The following is a 13,911-nucleotide window of genomic DNA, read 5'->3' on the forward strand; positions in this document are numbered from 1 at the left end:
GGAGTCCTGGTGGACAGTAGAATGACCATGAGCCAACAATGTGCCCTTGTGGCCAGGAAAGCCAATGGCATCCTGGGGTACATCAGGAAGAGTGTGACCAGCAGGTCGAGGGAGGTCATCCTCCCCCCTCTGCTCTGCCCTGGTGAGTCCCCATCTGGAGCACTGTGTCCAGTTCCGGGCTCCCCAGTTCAAGAAGGACAGGGAACTGCTGGAGAGGGTACAGCAGAGGGCTACAAAGATGATGAGGGGCCTGGAGCATCTCTCTTATGAGGAAAGGCTGAGGGACTTGGGTCTTTTTAGTCTGGAGAAGAGAAGACTGAGGGGGGATCTGATCAATGCCTATAAATACTCAAAGGGAGGGTGTCAAGAGGATGGGACTGGTCTTTTTTCAGTGGTGCCCAGTGACAAGACAAGAGGAAATGGGCACAAACTTGAACATGAGAAGTTCCATCTAAACATGAGGAGGAACTTCTTTACCTTGAGGGTGGCAGAGCCTTGGAACAGGCTGCCCAAGGAGGTGGTGGAGCCTCCGTCTCTGGATACATTCAAAACCCTCCTGGACATGTTCCTGTGCAACCTGCTCTGGGTGGACCTGCTTTGGCAGGGGGTTGGACTAGATGATCTCCAGAGGCCCCCCCCCCCCCCCCAACTCGCCCTCTGTTCTCTGGAGTGGATTTCCAACTGTAATTGACTAGAGTCCTGCAAACAATTTGTGTGATGATGTGATGATTGACAGGAAGGAATAGGTTTCAATTCTTTCTCTTTGAGCTTTGTTGATTCTGCAAGGAAACAGGAGCAAAACAATCCGCTAGTCACATAATCGCGAGACCTGGTCTAGAATTTATGGTGAACAGATGCGATGAGAAGTCAGCTACCTTCAACGTGTATTTGTTTTTTCATTAAATGACATGTTTTTAAATATGGCTTAGTAAAAGCAGTGGCTAAATGAGATCATTACAGGGCTTATATAGCAACACTTCCCCCCCAATAATTTCATTGAATTTTGTAACTTTGTCTTATTTACATTGTATATACTCTCAGTTCCTGCAGTTGTATCAGAAAACTTTTTTTTAAGTATTCATAAAATGATTGCTGCATTGCCTTTCAAAGAAAAGCAATTTTAAGTGTATTAAAAAGGATTATCAATATCAGTTCTCTTCAGCATTGCCAAACTAAAAAAAAAAAAAAAAAAAAAATATGAAGAGATTGAGTTGGCCTTCCAAATCCCAAGAGTTAATTTTTGAAGGTGATGGGTTTTGCCATCTGGTTTCTGAGTCCTTAGGACACATTTAGGACCTGTTTTCAGTCTTTTCTCTGCACCTGAAAGAGTTACAAACTTTTTTAGCTTCAGTTTCTTACCAAAAGCTGAGATTTTTCTTAATCCGTTTCTTCAACATATTGAAGTTTTACACAAAGCTGTGTCATAACTGTCACAGGTAGTTGTGTGCACACCAGACATCTGTGACAAGGTCACCTGCTGGAGACAGGAAAAAGTTTATTTTGCTGCTGTAGCTACACTTCCCAGAGCTGCTAATAGGATGTAGTTACATTACTAAATTTGCTCTTTTACTACTGCTGCTGGTTTGGGCGATGTGGCTTTCTAACCTTAGTGCAGCTCTCAGTCTCGTGTCAGCATTTTCTGCTACAGCTTGTTGGCATTCCTGTGCTGGTAATTTTCTTTCTGGTCTATATCCATATACCTTGGAAAAGAGGTAAATACACTTTCCGTACACCTTGGAAAAGACGTAAATGTTGTTACTTTAGATGGTTTCTGCAGATAAAGTGGTTAAAAGTCTGTAGTATGCAAGCATCTAAACAGTGCTTTGTACCAATATGCTTCTTTTTTCAAGTCAGCATTATGTATTTGCCTGGTATATCTTGGGTCTGGACCTCTTGTGCTACGTGGCACAAAACGATGGATTCTCCATCAAAATTTTCTAAATGAGTTTAAGACAAGAGACAGCAGAGGCAGACAAGCAGGGAAATATTAGGAGAAAGTGTTGCAATGCTGATTAGTATGATACTCTGCATTTTAGAACAACAGCCTAAGAGTAAAGTTTTCTCTAGGTCTCATGATACGCAAAAGGGGTTTTTGAAGTTGTAGGGCAGGTGTTGTGCAAATAATTAAATTATTTTCATTTTAATGAAATAATTGAATGATTAAATTCATTAAATTAATTGAAAGGTACACGGGCAGGGAAAACTGCTCACAGTTACAGTGCTCCAAATAGAAATGGCTGAATTCCCTGGGCTTGGTTTTGATTATCATCCTGCTTTCTTGGGTGTTTCTGATGATTGATTTTCAAGTGTAACAAGAGCAAAGGAGAAATAATGCAAATGAAAAGTAAACAGGAGCACAGCGGAAGACTGACCAGAGTTGGCTTGAAAAAGAGACAGTGGTAAAAGACCTTTGGGACTTAACAGAGAAGATACACCGTTGCTGTAAAGAAGAGAGAGACGGTGTCTGCAAAGCGTGGAGGGGCACAATAAAACAGGCATCCAGGAAAACGAGCTGGTAGCCCTCTCCTTGATCGCTGTGTGCGCAGTAGGCCAGGAAAAGAGAGTTGGTGGCTTGGGAACAGATGTGATACGGAGGAGGTTAACGGAGAGCCGAAGCCGTAGGAACGGATAGAAAAGAAGAGCTGCCCAGTGAACCGGACCAGTGATCAGACCCGGTTGGAACCAACCTGCCACAAGGCGAGTCTGACGGGCACGGGGCATTGCCACCACGCTTGGGCCGCCTACTCTGGTGGCTGCACCGGGTTTGTACCGGCCTGTGCTTGGATCCGCAGTGTGTTGTCAATGTAGTAACGGGCCATGGAATGTGCTTTGCAGATGAAGACGGGGAAGAGAAGGCAGAGGGGGAAAAAAGGGATGTGTGGAGCTTCCACGGAGAAAGGGCAGCCAGTTTAAGGTCGATTACCTGCAGAGCGATTGAGGAAAGCCACAGAGGACACCCCTTTGCTGTTCGGTGAGCAGTTTACTTTCTGGAACGCTCTCGGGACGATTACACTGTTCCAACCGCTCCTGCGGCGTTGGGGTTGGTTTGGTTTCGGTGCTGGGCTACGCTGGGTGGAAATCGCATCGCACATCCCTAAGGGGCTTCCAGGACGGGTCCGCGCGCCGCGCCCGGCTCGAAGGGGCTGCGGAGAGGAGCCGTGTCCCTCTGCCGGGCGGAGACGGCTTCCGCGGCAGCGGAGCCCCCTCATCCGACGCTCGGCCCCGGCGGCCGGAGCGGGCGGCTACTGAGCCTCCGCCGACTTCCCGCGGCGCCGGAGTCCCGTCCCTGGGAAAGCACCCGGCGAGCGACGCCCGTTCCGGGCCTTTTCCCCGCTCCGAGGCCGACCCGTCCCGGCCGCGGACTCCAACTTCTCCCCCCCCCCGCCCGGAGTTTCCTTCCTCCGCTCCGCGCCGTGCGGGGCCGCCTTCCCCCGCCCCCGCCGGCCCCCTCTTCCGGCTATTGCCCGCCTTCCCTCCGCCCCGGTCGAGCACGGCCCCTGGCCGGGAAGCGCCCGACCCCGCCGGGTTTTGTTCCCGGCTCCGCCTCGGCCCTTCTCTCGCCCCCCCGCCGGCCAGTCCCCTCCCCCGCCCCATCCCAGCCCCTGCCTCAGCCGCCAGCCCCCTCCCTCGGCCGCGTTCGTTTCATACCAGCGTCTCATTCCTCGCATTCCTCGCTTCCTGCTTTCAAACTCCAGGGGAAATAAAAACCCTCCCTTTTCCTCCCGAACTCCTGCCCGGCCGCGGCCGCCGCCGCCGCCCCTTCCCCGCCGCCCGGGCTCGCCGTCCCGCCGCCCGCTCCCTGCCCTTCAGGTGAGTTGCGGGCTTTGTGCCTCCGCTCCCGCCGCCCCGGGCCGCCTCCGCTCCGCTCCCCGCCCGGCAGCAGCGCCCGGCCCGCCCCGGCATTGTTCGCGCCGTCCCCGCCGCTGCGGGACCTGGAGTAGGGGGAGCCCCCGAGGGCCCACCCCGAGGGCAGCCGCGGCTCCCCGGCAACTTTTCTTTCTCTCCGACTTGGCGGCAGCGATGCCGAGGGAGAAGCTGACCCGCCCCGCTCCCCCCGTCCGAGCCCCCCTCTCCCACGCCCGCGGGCTCGGAGGTGGGGACGGGGCGGGAGCGGGGGCAGGGACGCAGTAACCGCTCTCGTCTGCTCTTTCGGCAGAACGTCCTGGAGCAGAAACGGGGTTTGAAGCCGGTCCCCGCTGCCTCCGCTGAACGACACCCGCTCCTGCCGCTCCCGGGTAGGACACGCTTTTCCGCGCGGGGTGCGGGGGCGCCCGCAGCAGGGGGGGTGCGGGGGGGGTGCGGGGGGGGGGTCGGAGCCGCTGGCGTGCGGCAGAGGAGGCAGAAGGGTACAAAGGAAGCGACGGGAACATCCTCAATGGAGGCTCCGGCGGCTTCGCCCGTCGGGAAGGGGCTGCCGGCTCCGGGACTTCGGGAACTCAGTCGCTCGTCGTGCCGGCAGAAAACCGCTAGCACTTTTAATGGGAAAATACAGGTTTCTGTACCGTTTGTAGACGCGTTATTGGGGGAGAGTGGAGAGAAGGATCAGTACTTTCTGTAATCAATTTTAATGTAAGTTATGAAAAATGTTTTTGGGAAAAACAAAAGAACAAAAATCATAAGCAAACCCATCCTTGAGAAGGTCTGTGGGTTGTTACAGGGCATTTACCACAAGATGAGGGAATACTACGGTCTCAGATCAGTTATTCTGAAGTTGGAGTTGAGTTTTGATGGCATGCCCCTGGAAAGGGTTTAAATTAAAAAACAAAACGCAAACAAAACGCTTTGCCAAGTAATCTTTTATCTTATGGAGGTTAAACGATTCCTTGTATGGGATGCTGAAGATACAGCGGTTTTTTGTAGAAGGAAGGAGTGTAATCCTTGCTTTTGCAAAATACTTTATGGTGAACGGTCGTATGTAAGTGAGGAAAACCCAACAGCAAACAGACCAAAACCAAACCACAACAGATCTTCCAATTTTACTTTTTTTTTTTTTTTTTTGCTTTTGTTTAACCTGAAGTTACACTCACGTTACTTTCTAACCTTAAGATTTGAATTCTGCGAATACTCTACAGAGGGAAAGAGACTTTTTTTTTTTTTTTTTTTTTCTTGTTTCCTATTACTCAGAACAGATCAGCTTCCCCTAGGCTTGATTGCGCTGTGTGCAAAGTGAATGGAGCATTCATTCACCTGTCTGTCCGTCTCTCTGTGTAGATGTAAGAGGTCTTATTGTTCCTTCTCCTGCGGAAGGCAGTGGGCAGTAGGACAGGGCATAGAGTAGCAGGGAGGAGGGAGAGGAACAGAACAAGAAGGAGAGCAGACTGTGGCTGTCAGTCCTAGGGCCGGTTTGAAGTCGCTGTACCATCACCTGTGCAGTTAAAGCCTTTTGGTCTTAACAGCTGTTTCTCAGGCCAGAGAAGAGGCTGGATCGTGCTGTAATGAATACAGGGGGGCTTCTTTATTAGGGCTGTTGGATGCTGAGGGACTCTCTGATTGTCTTTGGAAGTCGGGTTGGCAGCCAGAAAAGTAAGTGCAGTCACCTTATGAGATTTTCCTAAATCCCGGTCTGGATGGTTCCCACAAACTTGAACATGCAACAAAGCCTGTCATCTCTAAACCAGAGTATCAGCTCATTGTTTGTTTCCTCTCGGAGGTGATCTTGGGAGCGATTAGTGTGTATGAGAATGGTTGTTGGGAATTTTTCCACTCTTGTTTCCTGCTACATCTTTTGGATTTTTCAATTAATTTTACCGATGGCTTTAAAGTATTTTAGTTTATTACTGTGAGAAGTATTTTAATGTTAGTGTATTACGGAACATCTGTAGGAAAACGGTATGAGAATAGTACTGCCAAGCTCTGAAGAGAAAAAAGGCTCCATGGCACAGAATCTTGCTTGTGGTTTAAAATAAAATCACTGCTGCGGTTGGTTTTCTTACTAAGATATTTATTTTACAGAATTCGGATACTGTAAGTAGAGTTTTGAGAAGGTTGCTGAAAAGTACAGTTTCCAACAGATGCTGCTTGCATATTTCTTTGGAGCGACATTATACTCATTCATGGCTTTCCTTCCTTAATCAGAAAAAGACGCATTTTTCTTATATCTTTCAGCTCTTGGTTCTGTCACAGCGTAACTCAAGCAGTGGTTCCACAAAGACTTTAGGCTGGCACTGCTGTAGGAAGAACCTGTCCACACCGCCTCGAGCTGTCCGTTTCCGTACTTGTCACACCTCTTTCCTTTGTTGCTGGCATGGGTATTGGCACTACTGTTTGCTGACCTGGGCCAGGGGGCTGACCCAGATGAAAAGTAACACCCTCTTTTAGCAAGTTAGTTTTCAGCCACATCTGTTCTCCAGTCCAGTTAATCCTACGGTCAGGTAAATGCTGGTGTGTCTGCAGAAGGCGGCGCAGTTACTAGGAGGTGGACAGTGGGGGAAGAATGGGGATATTTTCTTAGCAACATTGCCATCTTTTCCCACCTGAAGTAGTTCCTTGGACCACGTCTACAGTTGCTGCTGTGATAGTGAAATAATCTTCTGTTCCTTTTGCAGACTGAGATCTAATATTCCACATGTTGGAGGTGATTCATCCCTGTTGCCTGAGGCGGTATCTGAGCACAAGCAGGCAAAAGTTACATTTTGTAGAAGTATTTTGCTTTGCAGATAGCTCTCATTTGTTCAGCATTCTCGCTCTTGCATGTCTTTAGTTCCTGCTTCTGGCAGGGCTTTTTCTTTGATTTATCTATTTTTTTTTTTTAATTATTATTATTGTTTTTTCTGCAGTTTCTGTGCATTACATTTTCCACATAGTCTTGTTTGTACCCCCCTGCTTCTCTTGTTTGTTTTTGAGCTGAATCTCTTTGGGTTGTTTCTATCCACTGGTGTTTGTAAACTTCATTCTGTATCACCTGCAAGTTTTGTTAACATTCCCTTTATTCAGTCTTCGATCTCTAATTAAGATGTAAAAGAAATCTGGACTGGCAAAAATCCCTGCAGCAGCCCAGTAGTACCTGTTGGTTCCACTTAGTTTTGAAGCTGTTAGTTAATTTTCCAATAATATGAGCCGTACTCTCCAAAGCCAGTTTGAAGTAATTTTTGAGCTATGATTTCCTTGGAGAGTAGCAAATGCTATTCTAAATCTAAACCTATTACATCATGCACTGTATTCTTTTCATTCCCTAATTTCATGGCAATTCTATCCTTCTTTGAAGAACAATCAAGTTTATCAAGATTTACAGTAGTGTATGCTCTTCTCTCTCTCTCCAACTTCTGCATTATGTCTACCATCACGCTAAATAAATGCCCAACATGTTCCTTTGTAGAGCCTTGTAAACAGTCAGGAATTTGCATGCATGCAGCTCATTATAAGATCTGAGACTGGATTATTAGAAAGAGTTTTTTGGGGTTTGGAGGTGGTGTTTTGGATTCTTGGGGGGGATTTTTGGGTGGGGTTTTTTTTGTTTGTTTTTGTGGTTCCTGCCCCTTGGGTCCTCCTTTTTCTGGAGATGATGCAGTCACTCCCCTTTGTTTTTAACACCATATGAATTAGATGTTTTCCTGCTAGGGAGGGGCAGGTTTTCCAGTTCCCGGTGCCACTGGCTGAGTCACTGGCTGTTTTTCTGTTTCATTGCAGGTTTATAATTATCTTGTTCTTACCTTTGTTAGAATATGATTGCCAAAGGGTAGATGCTTTACTTCATTGTACTTCTAAGACATGAGCGCCAGTGGCTTTTAGAGCCTGGAAACAAGACTTTGAATCATCTGCTTTGCTATTGCCAAAGAGAAAATAAATTAGCATAGTCCTCAAAGTGCATCCCCTCAAACAGTATGGTCGCCGTTAATGACATGTCCAGACAAAATCTAATCTCTTGTTACCAGGACTGCTTTAACTGAAGGAGGAAAAGTCAAGAGAGCACTGAGCATGTGGATACTGAAACGGAAAGACTTGCTGATGTGTCTTAAGTTCATCTTACCTGATCATACTTCTCCATAGCAGGTTCTTGAAATAAAGCTCCCTGATAACACCAGCAGGATTTAGAGAGGCTCTCTTGGTTTGAAAATCTTGTCAGCTTATAAGAGAGAGGTTTGCATAAGAAGATTTTCTCCAAGTACATTCACTGCTCTTTGATTTATCTTTCCATAAATAACTAAAACTATTTATTTTCCTACCCCTGTTTGTTTGTGAAGGATCAATGCAAACAGAAGAAAATAACTGTGCAGGGGAAACAATGTAAAGCGCTGTTTCTATCCACCTGGCAAGCTAACTGAAAAATAGAGAAGCAGCGTCTTTTCCCACTGCTTTTGGTCACAGGTTTTATTCATAAGCACGTTTTAAAAACAAGTCAAGTCTGTGGTTGGCTGTGTCCCTTTAAGAATCTAGTTTTGCTTGGCTAGCTGCCCTTGTTCTCCTGTAGATTAGTCCAGCAGAAGGTATATAACCTGTTGACCTTCCTGGTGAGAAGGGTCTGGAAGGGCAAAAGAGATAAGTCAGAAGGTTTGTGCTTTCCTGTAATATCTGGGGGCAAGTTTAACCTGTGTTTATCAACTTTTGGCATTTTTTTTTTTTTTTTTTTTTTTTTTTTTTTGCTTAGTGTTTCACATTTGGTTGGGGTTGTACTTACAGGTTCTCATGATTTTCACTCGCTTTCTGTGAAATCCCTATATGTTCAGCAGTTTGGAAATGACAGTGTGTTTATGCCACAATTGAGAGGGAAGAGTTCTGAGCTCCAAATTACGCTAGTCAGAATTGAAGACGGCTCTACTGTCTCTTGTATCAAAGCGGTAAGAGAGCTGGAATCTAGCTAAAATGGCTGGCGTCTGTTTGTCTGCTAGGAAATTTCAGACTCTTTTACAGAAAACCAAATTGGGTGGACTTTCCTCAGTGTCAGCTGAAGTGATCATCTTAGCTGTAAGTATTGAATGCTCACATTACATTGAACACTTACCTGCTGCATGTTCCAGGTGGAGCATGTACTCCACAACTAAGCCGGGGTGGCTTCTGAATACCCCAGGAGAGTGTGGCTTTGCTGGTAGCCCTGAGTGGGGTTCATTCACCTGATGCAGACGTTTCGTTGTTGTTCTTCACTTTACTGAAGCATTGGTTTATTGGAAGTATCAAATACCTTTAAGCTCCCATCTAACTACTAGTAAAATCAAGACACATGCTTAATTGGTCGACTGAATCGAAGTCTTATTTTATATACCTGTTCTGACTGTTTGTGGTTTGCTTTTGTCTTGAGGCTTTAGTAAAGGGCTTAACCCTGGCCAGACAGGTTGTGCCTGCAACACAGACTGCCTGCAAGCACGGCAGATGCAGAAATCCAACTGTGTTTGTGGGTGGTGTGGTCAGTGCTTCTGTCTATTCTATTGTAAGCCTCACAGCCCACGTTCAGCTATTTCTTTTCCTGGAGACTGGGTATAGTTTCGGACCAAAACATTTTCCCTGCTTTGGATGAGATTTGCAAACATCTGTCTCCTGTCTGAGTTCATGTGAAATTCTGCCATCAGTGTCATGGAAGCTAAGTATGTCATAGTTGTGAGGTTTTTTGGGACATCAACCCTCGAGTCCTAGACAAGAGGCTGAGAGATGTCATGAGCAGGAGGCAGGATTAGGAAATAAGAATTCGATTTGGGTGTCACAAAATGGGCATTATGAGTCTCTCAATTTCATGTTACTTGTCAGGAAAGACTGAAAAGACACCTGACTTCCAGACAGTGTTAAACACAAGCCCCTCTGAAGTTACACTACTTGCAATGGCAAATCCCTTTTGAAGCTCACCTTTTCGTGTCTTGAAATTCTTGTCTGGATTTTGCTCCCAGTCTGATTTTGTCATTGGGTGGTTCACTTAGGTCTTTGTGGTATAGTTTTTTTCTGTAGGAAAAACGGGCTTTTGAGTCTGATGGTAAAATTTTCAGGACAACTGACTTTCAGTGGATTAAGGAGCCAGGTTGCTATTAAAGGTTCGTTATTCTTTAATAATTAAGTGAATAATACTCTTTGGGAAAGTGCTAAGCATGATTTATTTCTGTCTCTAGCTTGGTTTAATAAGACTCAAGTAATTTTTATCAGTCAGTGTCTACACTTCTGTATACTTGAAGGGACGATTTTGACTTAAACGTGTTTAGCTAACACTGCTGGTGATTCTACAATAGAAAAGGGACATGATTATCGGACTTCCTCCGGGATCATTGATTTCTAGCCAGCTCTGTCCTTGTTGGGAATGACTGCTGGCGACCACTGCTGCTGGCGTGAGGGTGGCTAACCATTTTCAGTCTGCCACAACCTTCATCTGTTTGGGAAGCTGTGAAACACATGCCACATGTCTTGGAAAGTCAGGGAGAATGGAAGCTCTGGGAGCAGTTCCTGCATGGGAAATAACAGTGACTCCCCAGGAATTGCACTGTTCCTTTGAGGGCTGTGGCCAGCCCAGCGTGTGGCTTAATCCCAGGGCAACCTGGCAGTGTCAATCTCTGCTGCCCTTGCTGGCTCATTTTTCTCTCCTAGCTGAGATGTAAATCACACAGTAGTCATTTTGTCAGTCCAAGGCTGGTGGCCTTGTGATGTAGCCTGTATGTGGGAGCTGTACATGAGCTGCCCGTGGCTCGGGATCCAACCCCAAGTTGGCCACCCCAAGACTAGTGGGAGCAGAACCATCCTTTGAGTTTTGTTGTTGTTGGGTTGTGTATTTTTTTTCTCCCCTCTTTAGGGCAACACATAGCCCTGTGTTCTGTTTCCTTTATCAGAAATTTAACTGATTGCATGGTGTGCTAAGCCACACACAGCCTTATCTCATCACATCCTGTTTGAGTGCATTATCCAGGGCTACACTGATAGAAGTTCTCATCTCTCCTTGCTTTGATTTATATCACTGTGCTGGACACTACATCCTCTCTCTGTTTTCAGCCAGAGCTCAGCTACTGCAATAACGTAAGAGTGTTGTTTTGCTTTGCTCAGGAAGTCAGGTGCCTTTTGAACAGCAGTTGCTGCAGGCAGTTTCAGTGCAAACCAAGCCTGGTGTTGTGCTAGGCGGTGTGATAAGCATTCGGATGGAGCCCAAGCTTATGTCGGATGTGATCTGAGGCTAGTACTGCTTGTTCCCTTGTAAACCAGTCTTAGTGGTGAGACAGAGACAAAAAAAAATCATTACATCTACAGGCTATATTATGAGAATGTCACCTTGCCCGATACACAGAGGAAAATCTCAGTTCTCTTTTCTTCCTTGCCTGGCGCTGCTGGCAACATATTAAGAGCTTTTGCTTCACCGACAGCAAGTAACAACTTACCTTAACTAGTTTTAAGTGTCCTGGGTGGATAGGGATATTCCCAGGGAATAGCTGGCATTGCTCAGGGATTGCAGGAGGCCCAGGGCAAAAGGTGAGTGAGATTTTAGCCAGGCTCAACACTTGCCAAAGTTGTTATGGAGTACTTGAGCAGAGCCCCCTCAAAAGGCTCAGCGAACTACACCCACCCATCTCCACTGTCACTGGATCTTGCTCCAGGCTGATTTAATGACTGGGATGCAGCTCCTGAGGAGCTTGAGCAACTGGTTGCTGCAAAAGTGCTGTTATCTTCCTAGGTACAGTTCAGTGATAGTTGGTTTTGCATCTTTATTTCTCTCTGTAGAGACGCTGTAAACATGTTCGTGATTTCTATCCTCTTTTGTCTGCAAGCTTTGACAGACCTTAAGTATTGTTGAATAGCTGCTTTCCCACCTTTTCCTGTATGTTTTTTTTCCTGCAGTCTTTGAGTTGCACTCCCTTGGAGCTACTCATCTACTGATTGCACTCGTTCTTTTCTTTCACAGAAACTGAGCTATTATTGTAGTGTTCCGTAGAATTTCCCAGCCTCCTTCCTCTGGTAAGTCTGAATGCTGTCTTCCATTGTACCCTGTGCAATAGATTTTGTAGCATTCCAAACTGTTGCTTTCCTACACCCAAATCTCCTCCTATGACTGCATTGTGTAAGCTCATTTGTTAGTGTGTTCTGGATGGAAGTCACTGGCCGGTTGTTGCTGTTTCCAGGTTTTGTTATTGTTCCAAACTACTCTAAAGTTACCGTTTGAGTAGCAGAGCATCTCTTCTGGCTGAACTAATTCTTTTTTTTGAAATTCTCTGTTTGACTGCTGATCAGATATGAAAATGTTGTGGTTCAGATCCTCTATAGTACCAGTATTTGGCTCGTGTTATCGAGGTAGCAAAGGCAAGAAATGTTTGGTTGTATTTGCATTACAATGACATCAAGGAATACCTATAACGGGAAGCAGTCCCTGCCTCCACAGCTTGCAGTGCCCTTAAATGAGATCAAGGATGAAGGGACGTCCTTGGTAAAATGAAGTGACTTGCTCCGAGTGCAGCCAGCTTTAGAAGCAGGAGTGAACTGTGCTGTCAGGCTTCCCAGGGCTGTGCTGGCGAGTGCCCTCACCCAGGAGGAGTGAGCGGACAGGGAGGTCTCTGGTCGGTGTGCCGTGCTTGATACCGACTCCAGCAGGGAAAGTGGGGGCAATGGAGGGAGTGTGTGTGTAGGGGGGGAGTCTTTAGGACAGAGCAGCTCTAAGAAATCTGAACAACTGGAGACAGCTGGCTGCAATTTTTCAGACCCTCAGGAAAGTATGATTTTGTCTTGAGCAGCTGCCACAAACACTTAAGAGGGTGCTGTTACCAACAGGAATGACTGAGGGAAAGCAGATGTGTCAGACTACGGAGCCTGTTAAAGATGTGCTCCCCGACAATGAGACCTTGCTGAAGGGCTCTTGGCAGCTGTCTGTCTAGCACTGCAGGATCTCCGAACCTCAATGAGGTATGACATGTGAAGGGAAAAAGAGTTAGCGTTGAAATTACCAGCACTGGAACAATTAAACCAAAGCTGCTGGAGCTGAAAGATTTTTGTGCTTTTTCCATGGTTTTGCTTTCCTCTGACCCAAAAGCCTGTCTTTGTGACTCATTAAGAGATGGGCCGTGGCAGAAAGAACAGGGATCAAGCATGAATAAGAAACAGTATTTGGACAGAGGGAAACATAAGAAGGAAGTAGAGATAGTGAGGAGCTGGAAGTGCTGTGAGGGCCTTGTGTCTCTGAACCTGGGAAAAATTCATGACCTTACCTCACAAAAAAGGTAGTTAATCATATTTCAGTAAAATAAGAGTAGGATCAGAATAAGAACTAATGTAAGGTACAATACAAGAAATATGAGAGCCAAGAAGAGGAGTGTGAGCTCAAACTGAGGGAATCTGAGGAGAACAAACACCGAGCCTGGGACTTCTAGCAAAACTTCCTGTTATAAGAATGGAACAACATCCTCTGACTCCTCTGATCTTAAGAACTGTGCCTGGGAGAGGATTCAGATGGGGAAGGAATTGTCTGAGCATGCCTGGGAACTGGGTTGTCTGTTTAGTGATTTCAGAATCCAATTCCCTCCACATCAGAAGGAAACTTTGTGATTAGAAGCTCTTCTACAGCCAGAACTTCAAAAAAATTTAAAAATAAAAAATTTACAAGTACTGAAATATTTAGTGATATTAGAACACTCAGTAGTACATTAAATGCACCATTAAAGTTATGAAGCAGTGTGTGTATAGTTACTATTGATTGAATGGGAAAACAGAAGCAAACTGAAAGCTCGATGCTAACTGAAACATTTGTCTTTTGTTAAAGTGGTTTCTAATGAATATTATTTAAACCTTTCTTATAAACAACACATTCAACTTTAGCATATTTCTGAAAAATGCTCTGGTGATTCCACTGACAGTTTTGCAACTTGGCACACTAATAAAGCCATTTACGATACAGTTTAGCCCCCAGCATGTCTACAATTTGCTTTGCTTAGTTTAATAAATGGCCACTTTGGCCACCAGTGAGTTCAGGTCAACAGTGCAGGAAATGAAAGGCCTGCAGTGTTCAGCCAAAAAAGAGACCCATAGAAC

General features: G+C 46.1%; 1 protein-coding gene across 9 annotated transcripts in view; it reads left to right on the plus strand.

Annotated features, from left to right (window-relative positions):
• The first annotated feature begins 3,497 nt into the window (after nt 1-3,497).
• TEAD4 (TEA domain transcription factor 4) overlaps nt 3,498-13,911 on the plus strand; it is a 60,299-nt gene continuing 49,885 nt past the window's right edge. For 2 of the 9 annotated variants that reach the window (XR_012463458.1, XM_074154543.1), the window contains exons 1-3: nt 8,454-8,487; nt 8,617-8,774; nt 11,798-11,850. The gene's annotated coding sequence lies outside the window, so the exon portion shown is untranslated. Of the gene's footprint in view, nt 3,811-4,156; nt 4,236-8,444; nt 8,488-8,616; nt 8,902-11,797; nt 11,851-12,657; nt 12,790-13,911 lie in introns of those variants that run through there. The other 7 variants (XM_074154551.1, XM_074154590.1, XM_074154568.1 and 4 more) reach the window with 6 other exon arrangements.

Source organism: Numenius arquata, chromosome 1 (genome assembly GCF_964106895.1).
Source record: "Numenius arquata chromosome 1, bNumArq3.hap1.1, whole genome shotgun sequence".
In the NCBI taxonomy this organism is placed as follows: domain Eukaryota; kingdom Metazoa; phylum Chordata; class Aves; order Charadriiformes; family Scolopacidae; genus Numenius; species Numenius arquata.